Raw genomic sequence first — 21145 nt, forward strand, 5'->3', positions numbered from 1 at the left:
TGGCCAGCTGTTTCCAAGCAGGGTTCATTCAAGGAGTTTAAGTCTGGCTCAGGTGTTGTGAATGTACTTGAAGCTCATCACCTGCTTGTAACTGTTCTGTATAAAGAACAATGGTTCCCTTGGGTAGAAACCATGCGTATTGTAGTTAGCCGTAGTTACTTCAGCATAACATATAATACATTTCTGAAAGCAAAAACATTTCTTGAACAAAAGGGGAAAGAGGAACAAGAACACAGAGAAAGGATTTTCATTGATTTATGTATCAGAATTGATAACATTCGATAAACAGAAACACATTGCAGAATTTTATACTTCCAAATTCATACAGTGATACAAAATAGTGAGATAGTGGTGCTCAGTGGTGATATAAATACATAGTGCAGTGGGGTGAGGGTGGGAGGATGTGGTTTGTTTTTGAAAGGCCAGATTCAAAATGCAGTAACAAGTAAGTTAAACAAATTAAATAGTTGGAAGCAGTGTTTTGTGAGGACTCCGTGAGGACTCTGTGTTACCAGCCCAAGAAAACAATCATTCTTTGATCTTCTGTGCAATTCATTTCACAGTTGACATCCTGTTAGTATAACCATACCCCTCCGATCAATTTGCCTTGACCGCCCTTGAAATCCTAGGGCCTCCTCCTCCACAGTCCTGATGAAGACCCGCTTGTGACACTCCACCAAGCGCCCATAGGGTTGAAACGTCGACGATCTATTGTGGCACAGATTGCAGGACATAGTTGTTACCAACTATTTAATTTGGAAGATGAGAAGTGTCCGGTGTCATCGGAGCTGAGAAGGAGCTGAGAAGAACCTGAGGGGACCGAGTCTGGGTCACTTCACAGTGACCAGGGCCACGATAGACGAATGCCCACCGATGTTGGGTGTTTCAGTTGCGAAGAGGTGAAGTTTGACTCTGCAGCCACGGGGACCAGGAGATGACGACAACCAAAGTCCGTAGGTGAGCTGTCCCATGAAGGATGTCGAGTGCTCGGGGGTCAGTGTCCGGAGTGAACACCAACAAGCCTTGGCAACTGCAACCCACGCGGTCAGAGAGAAGATGCTTCGGTGAGGACCAGCAAGGTCCTGGGGACACCCCAAGCGATGGAGAGTCAGGGCACGTCTGGAGCAACCAGGAAAGTCTACTGAAAGTCAAAGTCCCCTTCTCAGGGATCCACTGGTCGACGGACCAGGGATCGCGAAGGGACCTCGAGCTGAATCACAAAATACCAGCCCACGGAACACTCGTGGAGTGTAGGCTGGAAACCTTCAGTGGAAATACTGCTCAGGGTCTGGACTACGAGTAGCCCAAAGCACAGCCTCGGGGATCGCCAAAAGGCATATGCTGCTGCAAATGGACACGGTGCACAGGGGTACGGGTTGCACAATCCTCACGAGGGCTGCAGGTCTCAGGATTGCTGAGAGCACTAGTCGACCTTGGGGACACTTGGGAACCCACCTTCTGTGTTGCAGAAATCTTCGGAGTCCTCAGGAGCTCGGGAGATGCAAACCGGTCAGATGCGTTTAAGGTGCCTGCCTTGCAGGGGAGTAACTCCTTTACTCCAAGGGAGATTCTTCAGTCATCCAGCATAGTGTAGATAGTCGAAGTACTTTCTGTAGCAGAGTTTCGTCCAGGTAAATCTAAAGTCCTGTAGCCAGGGGTTCCTACTTTTTACCCAAGGAAGGGGTGGGACAAACTCTGGGGACCCACCTATGGGAGGGTCAGGACAGAGGGGTGGCTACACCCATGTCCTTTGTCCAGTTTCGCGCCAGAGCAGGAGCAAATGGCTCCTGCAACCGGTTTGAGCTGGACTATGCACAAGATTGTTAAGGCCTGCCATAGGGGTGACTGATAGGTTTATATGTGCAGTGATATGGAGTAGATATAGTGAACCTAAATTTAAGTAAGGGGTGCATGTACCACCTTACACAGGCTGCTGTAGCAAACCTGTTGTGCCATTTTGAATGGTCTCCCAGGGGTGGCATAATACATGCTGCAGTGTCTGAGAGGCCTCTGGGGTACCTATGCCCTGGGTACATAGTATACCATATACTAGGGACTGATCAGGGTACCCCAGTATCCAATCTGGGTGTACCTAAAGTACATGCAATCAATTTAGAGGAGAAAGCAACTAGGCTGGGGTTCTGGATAGCCAGTCTAAGTCGAAAACAGTGAAACATCAGCAAAAAGTGGAGGCAACTATAAGAAGCAGATCCTACTCTCCTACACCCCCGATAGAACAAATTTGTAATATACTGTACAGAAAAGTCTATTGACCTCATTTCTGCTTCACTATGTGATATTTTACTCTTATTTTAACCCTTCCCCAGCAGGCCTCTGCTCTGGGCACTCTAAAAGGGTACCTTTCAGCCCGGTCTGCATTTCTGCGGCTTTCAGACCAACCCTCTTTATTTAAATCTCCCATTGTAAATCTAGTTCTCAAAGGCATTGTACATATGTTCCCACCTTCCACATTTTTTCATGTTTCAGTGGAACTTTAATTGGGTTCTCACCTTCCTCATGTGTGTTCCATTTAACCCTCTGCACAACTGCCCTCTCCAGCTGCTTACCATCAAGACAGCCATTTCAATGGCAATCACATCCGCCAGGAGGGTGAGCGAATTGCAGGCTTTGTCATCCAAGCCTCCTTACCTAACAATATTCTCTGACAGTTGGTGCTTCACACTACAGCCTTTCTCCTGCTGAAAGTGGTAACATCCTCCCATGTGGGGCAATCTGACACCTTGCCCACTTTCTACACTCTTCCTCATCCCTTGAAGAAAGAGGAATGACTTCACCGTCTGGATCCAAAAAGAGCATTGTCATTCTACCCTGACCGTACTAAAGAATTCTGGGTGGATGACCGACTCTGTGGGGTACGTGGGAGCTAGGAAAAATCGTGAGGTGCTGAAGAGGATTGTCTCTCGACGGGTTCCCCTAGTGCATCTAGATTTGCTATGCTCTGGTGAAAAAGCAGCCTCCTGAAGGCTTAAGAGCTCATTCCACCAAGCTACGGCTACTATCGCGGTGTTACAACGTGGAGTTCCAGTCCTCAACATTTGTTAGGCAGTGAATTGAGCATTCCTGCACATGTTTACCAAGTATTACTGCCTGGACAGTCCAGTCCGCAGGGATGGCTTTTTTTGGCTGCTCTGTCCTGCAGGACTTTCTAGTCTAAACATGCCTGTAGTCACTCCTCCAGGGATGGTGTTGCTTGGGTATCTGTTCAGTGGTAAGGAATCTGCGGCTAGATGTCTCTATCACATGGACAAGTTACTTGCCTTCGATAACGCCTTATCCAGTAGAGACCTAATCTAGCCGCTGATTCCTTACCGAGTCACCCACCCATCCTCCCCGCAATGCAGACAGATTTTTAGGGTCAGTGCTGATCCCTTTTAGGGCCCTAGTTGTTTACAACACACCAATGTCAGTGCACGTCATGGCTCTGCACTTCTGGTGTGGAAAATAACTGACGTCCGCATGCCGAGGTGGTGACGCGGACGTCCCTACGGTGCCAACGATGTCACTTAAAGCCGACCAACGTCACCTAAGGGCACACGGGTATTGCTGGGAGAAAAATCTTCTGGATCCAGTCTGACGCTTGGAAATTCAAATGTGAGGAATCTGCGGCTAGATCATGTCTCTACCAGATAAGGCGTTACCGAAGGTAAGCAACTTGTCCTTCTGCATTGCTGTAATGTCATGGGGTTTAATCATCTGACAGACTCACATACACGCGTACACGTTATGCACAGACTATGTGATAGTGATTCTGTAGTTATGGGTAGGTCAGAGCTTCCATTGACATATTCAAAAGGCATTTTTTTTTTGTTAAATATGGCACTTTTCGGCAAATCTACACGACTTTGCAAAAAAAAAAAATAATTATGGATTTGAGGTCAGCATGGCCGGTTCGGTGAAGATTCATCAAAAGGGAATGGGGCAAAAAAAGTGGAATGCGCCATCTGCTGGGCCTGTGAGAGGTCCAGCAGAAGTACACCAGACTGAAGGGTTTCAGAAACCCTGTGACGGGGTTAACAATATTGGAAAAAAGTGTAAGACGTGAGTAGTGACCAGTCCTGCACTGTACTTTGGCTTTTCCAAGGAGGAGTTGGCTATCTTCAGTTGGTTGGGCCTTGTGGCCAGCTTGTGCTGCTCAAGCCTCGTGAAAACTTGGACTGTATGGATCTTTGAAATATTTTTTTTTAAAAAGACTATGGATCTTTGAAAGAAAAATAAAAAAAAAAACACATTTGGCCAGGCCCCAGACCTTTCTCACCCCGAAGTCTATACACCGTGGGGTTAGCCATCTGACACCTTGGGCATGGTGCCAACGACCAACCATCACTTTGCCCAGTCCAAGGCCGTCCACAGTGCGGGTTGGGTGCAGGACCGTGTGCCCACCTGTGGTATATGAGGGACAAAAAAAAAAAAATACAGTAATTCACTTAACCAAAACCAAAGTAAAGTTAGGGTTAGCTTTGGGTATAGCAGCTTAACATATGTTTAGAAAAACAGGGGTGGGGGGTCCGACTGGGCTACGGGGCGCATTCTTTGAGAGCACCAGCTTATGCCCCCATTTTTAAGCTTCTCGAGTAACGCCTTAGGCATTGTGCTGTGAGAGGAATTGATGAATGTGAAATTTTGGAGTAGGAGCTATTGAGCCTTTAATCCAATGTGCATCTGTTTGTCCTGCAGTTGCATGCTGGGGTGTGTGCAAGTTGGAGCGGTGGTGACATCCATGTCCTTGAGACCAGAGGGCCTAAGGTAGGCTTCCTCAGTGGCACTGGATGATGCAGTGTCCCGACAGCTGGAGCGAATGGCAATGTGTGTATTCATATGTATGCACACCATAATTAGTGCGCGGATTGGCAATGACTTGTGGGAAACCAAAGCCTAGTGTATGTTTTCCTCTGCTTTTTGGTTCCCGATTTAGCGCCAGGGCACTTTTAACTGCGGTATTGGTGCACTCTACGAATAATAAACCAAACTAGCTTGCATGATTCCCCTTCTGCACAAATGGTAATACATTTTATGTTATAATCTGTGCATCTGCATATATATGGCTTATTCCATGGCTTTTTTCCAATCCATATTTGTTTTAACAGAAGGTATTTTAACTAAATGGAGATGTACGTGGTAAAATCACACTAAAGAGCTATTATTACTGTTTGGAATGTTGTCTCCCTGTGTAAAAGTAATTGTTATTACAATCTGAAAAAAGGGATTTTCTCGTTCCTTTTTCTGTACTGTACAGTTTGTGAAGCTAACTTGCGAACTTCAGTGGCATTTTGGTTTTAGTTCGTTTTTTAAAGGGGGTGTGCAGTTCCTATCTGGATTTGGGGGAAAGACAGGTCTTTCTTCGTGATGCCCTCACACACCCCGAGAGGTGTCATGCTTCATCATCGGGCGGGTGCCCCTCGTCAGGCCGGCGCTGCAATGCCTGACAGGCTCCCGAAACCGGGGCTCTTTGCCAGGGATCTTATGAAGATGAAGCCGTTAGGTGTGTGAGGGCTGGGTTGTGCTGAGGGAGTGGAATAGATAAAAAGGTCTGGAGCAATCCTACTGGATCAAATTTTAATGTAATAGGTAGCTCTAGCCTGATTAAAACTGTGCTTGTGCCCCTATGTAGAAATAATGTTCCTCAAGGGCTGTCTAGGTGTGGATGGTCAACATGTTTCGTGCCCAGTCTACCCCTAACGGGTCAAATGGCACTTCATCAGGACTGAAAGAAAAGTGAAAAAGTGCATTACCGTCTGGTATTCAGATTCAGTGATATAAATTACCAGATGCGGTAGAGATGCCCTAGTAGACTTGTACTGGGGAGTACTGTAGACCCCTAGTTACAACGTCTACGGCTGACTGGGATGGCCAGAGCACATTGTTGCTCCAGTCAAGGCGTAGACAGGCAACTGACTAGCGTCCTACCCTGGCTCCGTAGAGTACTCCCCAGTACACTTCGACTTACAAGTTTGTTGGTGCCCGGCTTTGCTGCTTTCCTTGGCCCCAGATCGTGGTGAGGTCTGTTTGGAAATGTTATTGGATATATGTATGTATATATGTATGTGTGTGTATATATATGTGTGTATATATATATATATATATATATATATATATATATATATATATATATATATATCTGAAAGAGACACGTTAGTGATAGATTCCTTACCTTAGAATATCCCCAGGCGTCAGATTGGATCCGGAAAGTTTTTCGTCAGCAGTACCCCTGTGTGTCGGTAGGTGGCGTCGTGCGGCTCCGCGTCAGTCGCTGGCGTCGTATGCGCCGAGCTGACGTCACGGAGACTACTTAGGCGCCACCCATGCGCGCTGACGTCAGTTCTTTATTTTTCCGCGTCAGCAAGCGCAGATCTGGTGATAGCTCGTACCCTAGTCACTTTTTGACTAACTTTTTTTTGTTGACTTTTTGTCTCCACTATTTTGAGTCTTTGACTCCTGGTGCCACATAGGGATGCCTGGGTTTAAATCCTGTGGAACCTGTCGCTGTACGATGTCAGTGGCTGACCCCCATGGCGTCTGTCTCTACTGTTTGGAGCGTGACCATGACTCCCGGTCATGTTCCGACTGTCTGGCCATGGCTCCGAAGGCCCTTCGGGAGCGGTCCCGTAAACTGCTGGAGGCCCGGCAGTCGTCTCCGTGCCGTTCGAGATCCAGGGGACAATCAAGGGACCGACCGCGGAGCTGGCATCATCGCTCCTCGGGGTCGAAGTCTTCACACTCGGAAACGGGCAAGAGACGTCATAAGAAGAAGTCGAAAAAGCGTTTCCGTTCTCTGATGTCCCCCCCCCGTCTGTCTCCGTACGCGGGGGCCGTTGGAGCCTTTGAGTCCCGCGGCCTACCCACCTTATCCGGGTCCGTCGGCGATTTTCTTGCTGCCATGGACCTCCTTTACAGGCCTAGGGCTCCCGCCGGCGCGCCTTCGGGCCCGCGGTCACACATGAGGGTTCTCCCTTGCTGCCGGCTCCGCTACTGGCGGCGGCGCCGCAAGGTCCTACGCCGGTGGCTCCGGCGCCGCATGGTCCATCGCCAGCGGCTCCGGCCCCGGCGCCGCAATGGGTTCTGTTTGTACCACCTCCACCCTTGCCTGGGTTTCCGAACAATTTTGCTCCGGGTTGGGACCTTAACAGGGATATGGAGCCGGATCGGCGCTGACTGGTGCCGTTGGATCATTTATATTCCCCTGTCCCTCCCCCGCTGCCGCAGCCTGTGCACGGGCAGTGGAGGAAGGGGACGACTGGGAGGGGTGTGAGGACCTTCTTGCACGGTAGTGTGAGTCGGAGCAGGAGTAGGCAGAAGAGTCAGAGGATGCAGGTGGCCTTGACCTCTCCTCTGACCCTGGTTTCCTTTCTCCTCCTGCTGTGGCCATGGAGGAGGGCGCCACATACACTGTGGTGCTCCGTAGAGCAGCTGAGGCCCTTGACCTGCCTATGGTAACTCTAAAAACTCACCTCCTCACTGAAGTCCTTCAGCTGGCAGCAAGCTCTATGGAGCCTCTGCTACCGTTCAATGAGGCGTTAACGAATGTGTTAATGGGCACCTGGTCTAGGTCAGCCACGGGGGTACCTCTGGATAAGAACGTGGCCAGGCGTCATCGCCCGGCCACGGGTGACCCTGTCTTTTTAACGACTCACCCACCTCCGGAGAGCCTGGTCATCCAAGCCTCCACCTTCCAAAGTGCATTTCCTACCGCCCGCCGGATAATGAATCTAAGAAGCTGGAACAGTTTGGCAAGAAACTGTTTTCCTCTGCCAGCTTAGGGCTGCAGTCGGTGAACACCGCATGCCTCTTGGGCCGCTACTCTCACACTGTGTGGGACACAGTTGCACAGACGCTGCCTCAGTGTCCGGAGGAAGTTCGGGCAGTGCTTTCACAAGCTGTGGCTGAGGGGAAAGATGCAGCAAAGTTTGCCATCCGGTGTGGACTAGACACCACGGACTCTTTGGGTAGGGCGATTTATACCACTGTGGCCCTCCGTCTCACGCCTGGTTACGGTCCACTTGGTTTTCAGGGGATGTTAAGAGTTCCCTTCTGGAAATGCCCTTTGATGGGACTCGCCTATTTGGCGATAAGGCAGATAGTGCGCTGGAGCGTTTTAAGGACTCCTGGGCTACGGCCAAGTCCTTGGGTCTCTCCACCACGCGCCCAGCCACGTCTGCTTTTCGTTCCTTTCGTGGCCACGGAAGGGGCACCCTGACACGTTCTTTCAGCCAAAAGCCTACGCAGAACCAACCACAGCGCGGCCGTGGACGTGGTTCCCGCCGTGGTGGGACAGGGGGCCAGCGTGTGGGACAGTCCACTTCCGCTCCCACAGCATCCGCCTCAAAACCTTCCTAGTTCGATCTTTGGGGTGCACCCCACACTGGTGGGCTGCAGGATTCGCCATCACCTCAAGTTGGCACAGCATCAGGGCAACCTGTCCGATCATGTCTAGATCTCGGAGAGCACTGCATGACCATTGCAGTGGTGGCTCACGAATCCCGATTGGGTCAATGGCAGATCCCTCTCCCTTCCCCCAACCGGAGCACACAGTGGTGACGGATTCCCCCCTGTTGGGATGGGGCGTCCACTTAGGAGAGGCGGAGATCAGAGACCTCTGGTCTCCGGCGGAGTCCCGACTCCATATCCATCTTTTGGAGCTTCGGGCGATCTGACTTGCACTGAAGGCATTCCTTCCCTCTGTCCGGGGAAGTGTGTTGCAGGTGTTCACGGACAACACCACCACCATGTGGTATTGCAACAAACAGGGCGGGATGGGGATAATGGACCCTATGTCAGGAGGCTTTGCGCCTCTGGACATGACTGGAACATCAAGGCATTACCTTGGTGGTTCAACATCTGGCAGGTTCTCTGAACGCCAGGGCGGACGCACTCAGCCGCCGGTGCATGATGGATCACGAATGGCGTCTGAACTCTGACGTGGCGCAAGGTCTCTTTCTGCAGTGGGGAGAGCCTTGGTTAGATCTTTTCGCCACAGAAGAGAACGAGCAATGTCATCAGTTCTGCACATTGGAATTTCCAAGGCGACACTCGCTCGACGACGCCTTTTCGTCGCGAGTGGAGCTGCGGTCTGTTGTACGCCTTTCCGCCTTTACCACTTCTGCCCAGAGTGCTGAAGAAGATTCGGCGCGACTGGGCCCAAGTCATCCTTGTGGCTCCGAATTGGGCACGAAGATACTGGTATCCCGAGCTTTCTCAGCATGGCGATCGATCCCCTGATGAGACTGCCTCTCCGGGAGGATCTTCTGTCGCAGCAGCAGGGGACGGTCCTCCACCCGAACCTATCCAGCCTCCACCTCCATGCGTGGAGATTGAGCGGCGACAGTTGACAGCTTTCGACCTTCCTCCCGAAGTCTGTGATGTCATTTTGGCAGCCAGGCGTCCCTCCACTAAAACGGTATACGCTTGCAGGTGAAACAAATTTGTGGCATGGTGCACAGCAAAGGCTGTGGATCCCCTTTCTGCCCCTCTTTCCGAGGTCCTTCTGTTCCTTCTCTCTTTGGCCCAGCAGGGCTCTGCTCTGGGCACTATCAAAGGTTATCTTTAGGCCATCTCTGCCTTTCTACGGCTTCCAGATCAGCCTTCTCTTTTTAAGTCCCCGGTTGTTAATCGCTTCCTCAAAGGCATTACACACACGTTTCCTCCTGTGCCTTTCATGAGGCCTCAAAAGAGGAAGAGAAGCTCCACCGTCTGGACCCAAAACGTGCGCTCTCGTTCTATCTAAAGCCCACACAACAGTTCCGGGTGGATGACCAACCTTTTGTTGGCTACGTGGGCATCAAAAAAGGTTGGGCCTTGCACAAATGAACCATCTCTCGGTGGGTCGTTCTGTGAATCAAAGCATGTTCCTCATTGGCTAAGAAGGAGCCTCCTGTGGGGCTGCGTACCCATTCTACAAGGGCAACGGCAGCCACTACTTTGGGCCTTGCACAAATGAACCATCTCTCGGTGGGTCGTTCTGTGCATCAAAGCATGTTACTCGTTGGCTAAGAAGGAGCCTCCTGTGGGGCTGCGTACCTATTCTACCAGGGCAACGGCAGCCACTACTGCCTTGGGACGTGGCATTCCCTTGCAGGACATTTGTCAGGCAGCTACGTGGGCCGCACTGCACACGTTTACCAAGCATTACTGCCTTGAAAGTCAACTCCGGAGAGACGGCTTCTTTGGCCGTTATGTTCTCCGTGACTTTCTGGTGTAATCCTGTTCGCAGACCCACCACTGGGGTTGGTATTGCTGGGGTATCTATTCTAAGGTAAGGAATCGATCACTAACGTGTCTCTTTCAGATGCACAAGTTACTACTTGTGTAACAATATATCTGTAAGAGACATTAGTTAGTGATAGATACCGCCCCACCCATCCTCCCCGTTCTGCTAACTGATTTCTAGGGTTAAGGTCATCCCTTGCAGGGCCCTAGTTTCCTGTCACCAGTGGTCAGTTTCTTGCATGGCTCTGCGTTCCTGGCGCGGAAAGTCATGTACAAAACTGACGTCAGCACGCATGGGTGGCGCCTAAGTAGTCTCTGTGACATCATTTCGGCGCATACGACGCCAGCGACGGACGCGGAGCCGCACAACGCCACCTTCCGACGCGCAGGAATACTACTGACAAAAAACTTTCTGGATCCAGTCTGACACCTGGGGATATTCTAAGGTAAGGAATCTATAACTAACTAATGTCTCTTACAGATATATCGTTACACAAGTAGTAACTTGTGCATATATTGGGTCTTTTCTTTGTGAATTGGTGTTTGAGCATGGCGGCGTCCCAACTTATGGGTTTTGTTGTGTGCATTGGTATACATAACTGGTGAATTTCAGTAATTTTCAGCATTTGAGCCAGAACCATAATTCCGTTTTTATCTGTTGGTTTTTGCAGTGAGTTTCACTTTTTTATGTTGTGCCTACACCTAACACTGCAGTCAGAAAATAATTATTTTGCAGCTCATGAATCTTGGGCGAAAACCCATGTATGCACTTTGATCATTTATTTGGCGCAATGATGTGGCTCACTTCTTCAAAATTACAAATTAAAGCTCTTGCTTCACACTTGATGTATATTATGACCACTTTCAATGTTATTTTGCCTCCTCTCCTCTGCTTTTTCCTTGTTCTTAGTAATTGGAACAATAGTCTCAGTGTGTCCTCAGCAGTTTCTTTTTAGTGGCAGCAGGTCTTTAAAATTGTGGAAACACCTACTGCAACCATTTTTGGGACTATTGCAATTTGAAACTTGAGGTCACTGGATTGAATCTCTCAATTACTGTAATTTGTTTGCCTTTAGCCATGTGCAGTGAGGGTTGGCCCCTAGCCATGGTATTGGGAGGACCTTCATCTAACTCTGTTGCAGGCGGCCAACCGCTGCTGCCCACTCTACCCACATTTATTTTCAGGTATCATGATACTCCTGCTTGAGACTCCGCTCAAGCTTCACACCCATCGTCCTGTGGTACCGCGCAAGTCTGGGAAGGGCGGTACCTGCAGCACAGATTAAAAACAAAATGTGGTTTTTCAGGGCCCTACCCCCGGCAAGTGCCTGTAGGTTTAGGTTGTTGATACCCCACCCTTGACACACTTTTTTTTTTTCCAGGACACAGGAGCAGAGTTGCAAAATCCTGTAATATTGAATGCAACATTTCCTTCACAGTTGTGGCCAGCCAATAGGATAGCCTGCAGTACGGAGATGGCAGAGGGGAGAAAAAGCTCCCTTGCAGGAATCAAAGGGCCCTATTCTTTTTTTTAATGTACCTGTATTTAGCGCAACTATTTATTTATTTTATGGTTTTGTATAGCGCTGAATCACCCCAGGGGGTATCTCTGCGCTTGGAACGGCCCTGCTGACACAGTCAGACCGAGTTAAAAGAGGTGGGTTTTGAGGAGCTTTCTGAAATGAGACATGGTCGAGCAGTCGTGACCATGATAAGTCAGGAACCGCGGCCCGAAAACATTGCCAGTCGAGTAGCGTCAGGAAGGACCTGTAGTTGCCCTAAATACAGGGTCTGTCTTATCCTGGTGTGACTATTTGAATAACATTATCTGGATTTATCCTGCCTTGGTTAATCTCGCCTACGTGAAGCTTCCCTCGCTTTCTTAATGATTAAAGTGGATGGGATTCAACATTTTCCTTGCTGATTTAATCAGCCATGAACATATTGACGTCATATCTTAGGAACGCCTTATTGATATCCTGAAGAAGTCCATGTGTATGGACGAAAAGCATCGGCTGTTCAGTTCAACCTGATTGCTTTCAACTTTTTGAATAAACGAAGAACTTAAAGAAAAATCTCTGGACACGTATCTGATATTTTGACGTGTGTTTGTTTATCTCTGAGTGGTGCACCTTTGCTTTTGTTAGAAATTGTTATATTCCAGTATTGGATTGCATAGTGACAGTGGGTGCGCTAACAATGTGCACACACAACTTTGGGTATTTCCCAGTAGATGAATAATAACTAGGGATAGCAGGTCAGGTGCTATTTTCTTATAAGGTTCCACTGTCTAGGCTTATCTTTCTCTGTGTTAAGTACGTGTTCTTATTTATGAGTAACTGATAAAACTTCAAGTAGAAAAAGGATGGGTCATCAGCACACAGTTTATTTTTTTTACATAAAATTTTTTAAACTACTTACCTGCTAAAAGCGCTTACTTTTTGACCTTTGATCCTGCTGATATAATAGCAGCTTTTAAAGCGAAGCCCTGCATCTTAGTTCAACTTTGCAATTTGACTGTATAGGGGCACATCATCATAAAAATAATATGTCTTGTATTGAAACATGGGTTAGATTCTATCATAAGGGGGTTTTTCACACCACAGATACTGGGTACTTCAGGAAGTAATGTACATAGATAATTTACATTGTAAAAGTAAAAATGTGAGATCTAATGGAAGAGTATTACATCCCATTTCTAAACAGGTATTGCATGCAATGCGCTATAGAAGAAACTATCTGAAAAATGCCAGTGGTAAAACCTATTGCATTGGGGACAGAAAGTATGTTCGAGGCATATGAGCTGCAGATCGTACACTGTGCATTAGATCGCCATCTGGTGTTGGGCTCTGATGCTTGAACCTTGTTGTTGTCTTGGAAGAAGTCTTTTGTAATCATGCGATAGGTGACTGCTCCCTTGGACGATATTGCGCATGGGCATCGACTCCATCCTCAGAATGTTTTTTTCCGCCATTGGTTCAGATGTAACTTTTGCGCTCCGGTTCGAAACTTTGTTTTTTCAAACTTCTCGACGCGCAAACTCTCCGGTATTGTTATTGATCGCGTGATCTTCGACGCGCAACTCAACTCGATTCCGGTCGTCGACTGGGGCCGTTGGCCCCATCCACGCCGTTGGGCCCATCCACGCCGTTGGGCCTACAGCTCATGAAAAGGACTCCATTTAAAAAATGCCCCCAGTGTGAAGCGAAATTCCCACACAGTGACCATCACAAGGTCTGTAACCTGTGCCTCTCGCCAAAACACGGCGAGAAAAATTGCCAGGCTGTAGTGGGTTCGGGGTGACAGAGACGCAGTATCAGGCTCGTAAATCTTATGAGGGCTTTATTATACAATTGTCTGGACTGTCTTTGACTTTCCACCAGGTAAACTGTAAAGGTTGTAAGGTCCGAGTTGTCTGGACGGCCACCTCAGCTTAATCTCTTCTGTTAGGGCGGTCTCTGGTATTGACGGTCCGGCCAGGTATCTCTGTCCATTATGCCCCAAAAAATAAAGGAAACTAGGAATTAGGAGGGTTGCCCTGCAACGAGGGAAGAAGGACCGGGAGTGAGGGACACCGTGAATTGGATATTCAAGACGTGCCTAGGTGTTCAGAGGGGGGGGTTGTTTACTGTAACACGGGGGTGCCGACTAAGTACAGAGGCTATCAGGGCTCGTGGTGTCACAGCTCTTGTGGTTTCCCCTTCCCCATCCAACCCGCGACTTTACCCCTTACCTGCTACAGCCACGCTCCTCCCCTGGGAACGTGGCAGGGCGCTTCGCGTAGACGTTGGCCTCCTGGCTTGTTGTCCTCCGCTCTCGGAGCTGTCTCGTCGGGGTTCGTTCGTACTCCTTCCGTCCACTCCTCTCGATCCGCCTTTCGCCTCCACTCCAGTTCTCTCTCCTCCGCTCTCCTCCACTCCTGTTCTCGCTCTGCTTTTCTCCTACGGGTCCAACAGCACTATCTCCCAGCAAGGGTATTCATGCAACTCCTAGTAATGATGGCCTCTTGCACCTTTATTGTACCTCATGCAAGATTTTAAATGTGCCCCTTACAGGAATGCCTAGCACGTCAGTGGAACCAGGCCCAACTAACAGAACTGGTGTAGGTGGACGGAGGCACACATCACTCTCTGCAGTGGTGCAACATACAAAACCAGTCCAAAGGGCGACCATTCCTCGAGCCAGTTCCACAGATAGTGCTAACAGCAGACGCATCACTCACTGGTTGGGGAGCCCATCTCCTAGAACATACAATTCAAGGCAAATGGACCACTCAAACAAAAAGTGCTCCTTATCCATCTCCTGGAATTACTAGCAATATTTCTAGCACTCAAATCCTTCCAACTACATCTACAACACAAGACTATCCCAGTCCGGACGGACAACATGACAGCCATGTATTACATAGAAAAACAGGGGGGCACACATTCTTTGGAGCTATCCCAGCTCTCACAAAGCATTTGGAGATGAGCCATTCCACAAAACATATACCTGTTTGCAGAACACCTTCCAAGAGTTCACAGTCAGATTGCGGATCTGCTCAGTCGACAGATACAGCAAATACACAAATGGGAACTTCCCCCCCAAGTTCTTCAACCATTTTTTCAGTTGTGGGGTCAACCAGAAATAGATCTGTTTGCCACATACGCAAACGCAAAATGCCCAGCCTTCGCCGCCAGGTTTCCACACCCATTATCCAAAAGCAATGCGATATGAATGAATTGGTCAGGCAGATTTGCGTACGCTTTTCCACCACTCCCACTCATTCCCCTAGTAGTACGCAAGCTCAAAAAACAGTCTCGCAAAATGATCCTGGTGGCTCCCACATGGGCACGTCAATCTTGGTTCACGACACTGTTGGAACTCTCAAAAGTGCCACACCAAAAACTACGCTTCTCCTCAAAATTGCTAATGCAGAACCATGGAGAGATAAGACACCCTGAATCTAGCTGAGTCAGCTGAATCTAGCAATCTGGCTCCTGAGGTCCTAGAGTTCGGTTATCTTCACCTTCCGCCGGACTATATAAATATTATTAAACAAGCCAGATGCAGCAAAATGGAAAAGATTTGTCATCTACTGCAACAACAATCAGATTGACCCTCTGGATGCTTCCATCCAGGACATCATTTTGTTACTTGTTACACTTGCAAAGATGTAATTTGGCATATTCATCCATAAGGGTACATCTTGCAGCTCTTGCAGCTTATTTGCAAAATAGAGAACACTTGTCACTATTTCGAGTACCTGCAATTAAAGCGTTTATGGAGGGCCTTAAAACAAAAATTCCTCCCAGAATACCTCCCTCTCCGGTGTGGAATTTAAACCTGGTTCTTACCAGGCTCATGGTTCCCCCTATTTGAACCTCTACATAAATGTGAACCTCAATTCCTCACATGGAAAGTAGCTTTCCTTGTCGCCATTTCCTCTCTCAGGAGAGTAAGTGAGATCCAGGCTTTAACCATACAAGAACTATTCTTACAAATACATCGTAACAAGGTGGTAACAAATCCAACATTCCTTCCCAAAGTAATCTCTGCTTTTCATCTAAACCAATCAGTTGAGTTACCGGTGTTTTTCCAAAACCCAGACTCGGTAGCAGAGAGAGCCCTTCACACGCTAGACGTTAAGAGAGCATTACTATATTACATCGACAGGACTAAGCCCTTTCGAAAAACAAAACAACGGTTTGTAGCCTTCTCTCCACCTCATAAGGGTAACCCCATCTCCAAAGCTGTGATCGCCATGTGGATAGTAAAATGTATTCAAATATGCTACCAAAAGGATAAACGCACATTAACAATTCCCCCTAGAGCGCATTCAACAAGCAAACTAGGGGCTTCCATGGCATTCTTAGGGAACATTCCCTTAGATGACCTGTAAAGCAACAACATGGTCTGCACTGCACACCTTCACCAAACACTACTGTGTTGACGTGCAGGCTAAACAACAAGCTTCTGTAGGCCAAGCTGTTCTTAAAACACTTTTTCAAACCACTGCAACGGATACAGATGACCACCGCTAGGGAAGACCCTGCTGTACAGCCTATGCACAGTGTACGATCTGCAGCTCATATGACTCGAACGGAAAATGCTACTTACCAGTATGCATCTGTTCTTGGCATGTAGAGCTGCAGATTCGTACACGCCCACCCACCTCCCCGGGACCTGTATCCGTTCCAGTATTATCTTAATTAGATACATTCAATGGACATCTTTTCTATTTCTTACTGACTTCATCATTTCCCATCATGGCGAAAAACAATCTGAGGATGGAGTCGATGCCCATGCGCACTATCATCCAAAGGAGGAGTCGCCTATCTCGTGACTACAAAAGACTTCTTCCAAGACAACAACAAGGTGGAAGCATCCGAGCCCAACACCAGATGGCTATCTAATGCACAGTGTACGAATATGGAGCTCTACATGCCAAGAACAGATGCATACTGGTAAGTAGCATTTTCCTTTTTTCCCATGAAAATTTCTATGCATTCCCCTGGTAAGCTTATACATTGAAACTAAAGGACACCCTGACTCCAGTAGAAGAACAACTTGTGGCTACTAACTTTACCTCCTTTTCCTCTGTAGATGAACTCCTCCATACAGGTGACTGTAGTGTGCCCTTTAATAATGAACGTTTGGGCAAATGGACTACCGGCAAAACCGAATTTTTTTTAATTGTTACTTTTCATCTTTTGGATGAATGGGAAAATTGGAAATGGTGGATAAAAAATTACATAAAAGAATGCCTGAGCCAGGCAATTGGAAAACTGTTGAATATTCGAGAATGCAATGATTGGGCAGATTTTGTTTTGTGGCAAAAATAGCTCTTAAGGTAGAACTTGGCTAACTGTAAATGATAGCCGGAACCATTTTTCTCCTATAGCAGTCAGCATTCGGAAACCTGAGCAACTTTTACACTGTCGTTCACACCCAGTAGTGAATTTCAGCAATAATAGTACTCAGCATTTGGGCAGAAATCGCCTCACTAAAAATGTCTGTGTGGTAGCAAACCACTTGTTGCGTGCAAAGAAAAAGTTGTAGAACAAATGGCCTTAATAAGCCGCCTTAACCCGTTCCGTGCTCGCTTCAGGCCAACGGCTGACGCGAGCACTACCTTCCAGGTGCTGCGCACGACCGTTGGCCGACACAGCCCCGCCCACCCTTTAGAACGCCCGCACCGCACGGGTTAATGTCCATAAAATGAGTACATATTTGTTTGGGTAGAAAGTACCCGATATAACACAGGACCTTTTTTTTTTTTTTTTAAGCATATTTTTATTGACATTTTGCATTTACAGTGACATTTTGCAAGTAAATAACCGTAAACAAAGTAAGCTTATTTTGATTCCTGTTAACTGATTTAATGGACATTTTGAAGGCTTATTAAGGACGTTTGTTATAAAAAGTTTTCACTGCTTTCAACACGCGGTGTGCTAACACACAGACATTTTCAGTGAGGCACTTTCACACCCCCGACCTCGATGACTGGCTGTTTAAGGAGGGCTTGACACAATCAGTCAAAGAGCACCTCCAGACCACAACGAACCTCCAAACAACTTTGCCACTTTGATCCAGAATCCTAGAGTCACACCTCACTCCTTCGTAGAGGCTCTTGTTCATTGGAGCTGTCCCAGATACACTGCATTTTCCAGTCTTCCTTCCGGTTCAGTGAGTCCAGGTAATTTGGAACTTGGGCTGTGATCGTGATGTGTATCGCCCCTCACTTCCCGTCACCCAACCAGCTCTAGAGCCGACTAACAGTACCAACTCCTTGATATGCACTGAGGCAGGATGGGTTTTTTGAAAGGGTAAAAGAGAAAAATACAAAATGATGTAACCAATGCGCTGGGCTCACAGTTCACTCAGTTTGCTAAAAGAGACACTGGGGTCGGTGGTAGTGTTTCAGAAGAGAGAGGCGGTGCATTATCCGAGCACCTCATTATAGAGATGCTACAGAGAGCTCTGTCTCAAGGGCATCTTTTAACTCGAGGTTACTTTTTAGTAGTTTTATATACTGTAAACTCGACCCAAATGTGTTGAATCACTCTACATAAGCACCCGTTGTGGCATTAAACAAGAACACATTCATTTTTGTTAGCCCAGTGAGATGAATTGATTTGACCACAATCACAGGATGTGCAGCATACGCAGAACCTGGTTCCCCAGTTCTGAAGTCAATAGCTCTGGGTGTTACGACACATCCTTAGCAACAACTTCCTGACAAAGGGCAAGTTTGACTTAGTGGGTAAAAAGGAGGTATTCTAACAATATATGACAGTTCTGTTAAATAAGTCTGCAGACAGTCTGGCAGGCCTGTATGTCTTGAATTTTAAAATATATGTGTGTTTGTTAGTTGGTCAATCATGGCATCCATCAGTAAGTATCTGAACAGACGTGAATGTCCCCGAGCAAGTCACGGTTAACCCAGCGCCGCTTAACTATTGGACGTCTGTCAGATGTTAAGGTGAACCTCATGGGCAGCACATGCTGCCCCTGCTCAAGGCAGGAGGGCGTATCTCAGTGGCTTTGCAGGCACTCCACCTAAACCACACCAGCCTGTAGGCTGATGATGGCCTCAGGAAGAGGGGTGCCAGCACACTGTTTTTACTTCCTCAGTGTTACCTCAGACATTTTTAGCAGCTGCGGCTCTCATTGTTTTGACAAGATATTTTGCATGCTAGTTTGTTTTTCACAGTGTTAATATTAGACCTTATGCAGTGAGATGCTGTCTATTTGAACAAATAATAAGTACAGCACTCCTGGAAGAAACAGCCAAACCTCTTATGGAATCAACTTACCATCATAGTCTCCCGTAGGATGATGAACCAAAGTGCATTCTTTGTGTTCTTTTAGACTCTATTTTGAAGAGGCCCAACGAAAACGCCTCTTTTACAAATTGGCTGTTTCCTCTTACTATAAAGTATGCAGGATTCCGCCTCTCCATTGTCTTACATCTGTCTCTATGATTTGGCACATGACACACTTGCACTCATTCGCCAGTAGAGCGTTCCCTGGTTTGAGTCCTGCGTTGGTGAATGCGCTGCTTTTGAAAGAGGCAGACGACATAGACCACCTAAGGGGTGCACTGGCCACAGCGGGATGCGAGGAACCAATGTTGGAGGCCATTAGCAAGTATATAATTAGGGTACCATGTTTTGGTTGAGGAGTATTGCATGGTGGGCCTTTTTGTCCAGTTTACTGTGCTTCTTGTTGGTGGATTGACATTGAGAGTAAAATGTCAGTTGTGTGTTTGTGCAGAGTAACTTTCACTGCGACCACCATGTTGCTCTCACATTGCATGAGCATAACCTCCAGCACATAATTTCGATTGTTTTTGAGTGTGCCACAAGTTCATTACGTACTCCAGACTCTCTCCAGAAGGTAGTTGATTATCAGACCATTTTCGTTTAATTATTTTAGGTTTTGTGACACATTGGGTAGTCTGATAATGTATTGCATGGCTAAACACGTATAAGGTCCCAAAGGTGAGACCTATTGGCTATGCCAGTGCTAGTTCATATTGCAAAGTCGTTTGAGGTATATTTTAATTTAAAAACAAACTTTATAGTAGTTTACAAAACTATCTGTAACCATTGCCCTCCCCCCACCTCCCCCCAGTTGCAAATATTTGTGGGTACGTTTGCTTCCAAAATAAAATCGGCAAACTTACTTCCATTCTTTTGTATGTATCCACTTAAACTAAAAGAACATCCTGGCAGCATTATAATTGGCCACAAATTGTTACATTCGATCTTTTTTTCACCCTTTCTGCAGTGAAACCACTTTTACTAATGCAAGGTGAGTGTACAGCTCACTGTATTAACTTGGAGCGCTTTCCCTAACAGCAAAGGCTTTGGATTAAGGAACAATATACACCACTTTGAAATTCCTATACACATGAATGCATACCTTGCCTTGGCAGTGGACAACCATACTGTGTAACTGTAAGCTGTCATGCAAAGATTTTGTGCTCTGGACGGGGGTGTGAGAGGATTAAGCCCCTGTATCGTGTTGACGAAACAACATCCAGCCTTGTTGTCCAAACCCCAAACGATATGTCCTTGGTGGCGGGTGATGGGTAATCCGTGCCACTAATAAAAATAACGATGAAGTTGTTGGGGATGGGAAGTTGTTGGGGATGACAGATTTGTGCATAACGTTTGCTCCCAAAGCAGATCTCCACATGCATCTGTTGCAACAGTGCAAGGATTTTATGATTGGAAAGATCCTATTTTGTTGTTACCTCAGATAAAGCTCAGGCTACTATAGCTGTAAACTGCCTTTCAGGGACAGTGAACCCATATGTCCTGATTCACAGCCCAGGAAAAATGGTCAAATGTTAAACAGCTACTCCTCTTCAGTGTTGTAGGATTAGAACTAGTGTTCCCAGCACTGTATGTCTTCGCAACAAAAGAAGTGTGGCGATGGGCACCCAAATACCACTTCAATTGTCTGGCAGAACACCTTCTAGAGATAGACAATTCAGATTTTTCTCAGCAGACAATCAGGAGCTACAAATGTGAACAGAATCCCAACATTTATAACTTTAACATGCAAAGGTAGATCATTCTAAACCTTAATTTGTTTCACCATAATTAAAAAAATAAAATAAAAAAAAAAACAACTCTTCACATCCACACTTCCACACTACCAATTCCAAGGGAATGAATTGTGACCAACTGCTCAGTTATATTTGCATAAGCTTTTCTCATAGTTCTCTCATTCCGGTAGTAGTATGAAAAATGCGATATGCTCCCATGGCCTTGATCTTAGTTGGACCTACATGTGCGAGACCGGTGTGGTTCTCCCAGTTGCTCTATTCATCAATTCAGCCACACTGTAAACTAAAGGTTTGTCGGCCACCTTGACAATGCAAGACCTCAAATTCACCATCCACGTCAACAGTCATCCATTCTAAAACTTT

General features: G+C 47.1%; 1 protein-coding gene across 7 annotated transcripts in view; it reads left to right on the top strand.

The window, feature by feature from the left end:
* Nucleotides 1-21145, top strand: part of RMND5A (required for meiotic nuclear division 5 homolog A) — a 288575-nt gene that overhangs the window by 74663 nt on the left and 192767 nt on the right. The window lies entirely within an intron of this gene.

The sequence above is a fragment of the Triturus cristatus genome, chromosome 2_2 (genome assembly GCF_964204655.1).
Source record: "Triturus cristatus chromosome 2_2, aTriCri1.1, whole genome shotgun sequence".
Classification (NCBI taxonomy): Eukaryota; Metazoa; Chordata; class Amphibia; order Caudata; family Salamandridae; genus Triturus; species Triturus cristatus.